This window comes from Ranitomeya imitator, chromosome 7 (assembly GCF_032444005.1).
Source record: "Ranitomeya imitator isolate aRanImi1 chromosome 7, aRanImi1.pri, whole genome shotgun sequence".
In the NCBI taxonomy this organism is placed as follows: domain Eukaryota; kingdom Metazoa; phylum Chordata; class Amphibia; order Anura; family Dendrobatidae; genus Ranitomeya; species Ranitomeya imitator.
In genome coordinates this window covers 47,042,424-47,043,924 of record NC_091288.1, presented here as the reverse complement: position 1 = coordinate 47,043,924, position 1,501 = coordinate 47,042,424, and positions in this window count along the sequence as shown.

Below are 1,501 nucleotides of genomic sequence, written 5' to 3'. Positions count from 1 at the left end.
GACATCAGTGCTGCCCACCACCCGATGCCAGGGTGAGTAGTACTAGACAACCCCAAAAACAAAGGCTTACAAAATATACAATTCAAAAAGAAAAATGGCGATTTCGCCCCTGAAATTTTGGTGCATGGATTAGTTAATGCATAATTTGATATCCATATTTTCCAAAAAAGGATCCAGCATCGGGATAAATAAAAAAAAAAAATCTGGCTTTATTAAAAGGAACCTGTCACCCCCAAAATCGATAGTGAGGTAAGCTCACCGTCATCAGGGGCTTATCTACAGCATTCTGTAATGCTGTAGATAAGCCCCCGATGTATCCTGAAAGAGGAGAAAAAGAGGTTAGATTATACTCGAAGGAATAGAAGAAAGGCGTTCCAGCTCCTTTAAAAATTTCAAAAACTTTATTTCTCCATTAAAATGCGAAACGGCAATCCTTGCCTTAGTGCGAAAATGTGAGTGCAGAGTACATGCGACGGCGTTTCGATCTAAATGATCTTACTCAATGCAGATTATACTTACCCAGGGGCGGTCCCGTCAAATGGGTGTCTCAGGTCCGCTCCGGCGCCTCCCATCTAAATTCCATGACGTCCTCTTCTGGTCTTCACGCCGCAGCTCCGGCGCAGGCGTACTTTGTCTGCCCTGTTGAGGGCAGAGTAAAGTACTGCAGTGCGCAGGCGCCGGAATGGTCAGAGAGGCCCTGCGCACTGCAGTACTTTGCTCTGCCCTCAACAGGACAGACAAAGTACGCCTGCACCAGAGCCGCGGCGTGAAGACCAGAAGAGGACGTCATGGAATGAAGATGGGAGGCGCTGTTCTGGACCGCGACGCCCATCGGAGCAGGACCGCCCCTGGATGAGTATAATCTAACCCCTTTTTCTCCTTTTTCAGGTAACATCGGCGGCTTATCTACAGCGTTACAGAATGCTGTAGATAAGCCCCTGATGACGGTGAGCTTACCTCACTATAGATTTTGGGGGTGACAGGTTCCCTTTAAGTATTTCATGTAATATCCATAGCGGATAGATGGTCATAGTCACTGCAACGAAGGACACAAACGGTGTCCAAAATAAGTCGGGGGTAACACATTTTTCCTGCTTTGGATTTAATTTGAATTTTACAATAAATGCTTTATCTATTCTTGGAAAATCTAATTATGCATAGCCAACAAAATGGCTTGTATTTTAGCAATATTTCTTATAAGAATAATAAATAGTAATCTTTTCTATAGCGCCAGCATATTCTGGCACGCTTTACAATATCATCGCTGTCCCCGATGGGGCTCACAATCTAAATTCCCAATCAGTCTTTGGAATGTGGGAGGAAACCGGAGAACCCGGAGGAAACCCACACAAATACGGGGAGAACATAAACTTCTTGCAGATGTTGTCCTTGGTGGGATTTGAACCCAGGACTCCAGCGCTGCAGTGCTAACCTCTGAGCCACCATGCTGCCGTGCTAAGAAACATCCACATGAGGGCAGTCTCACACGTCCAGATAATTC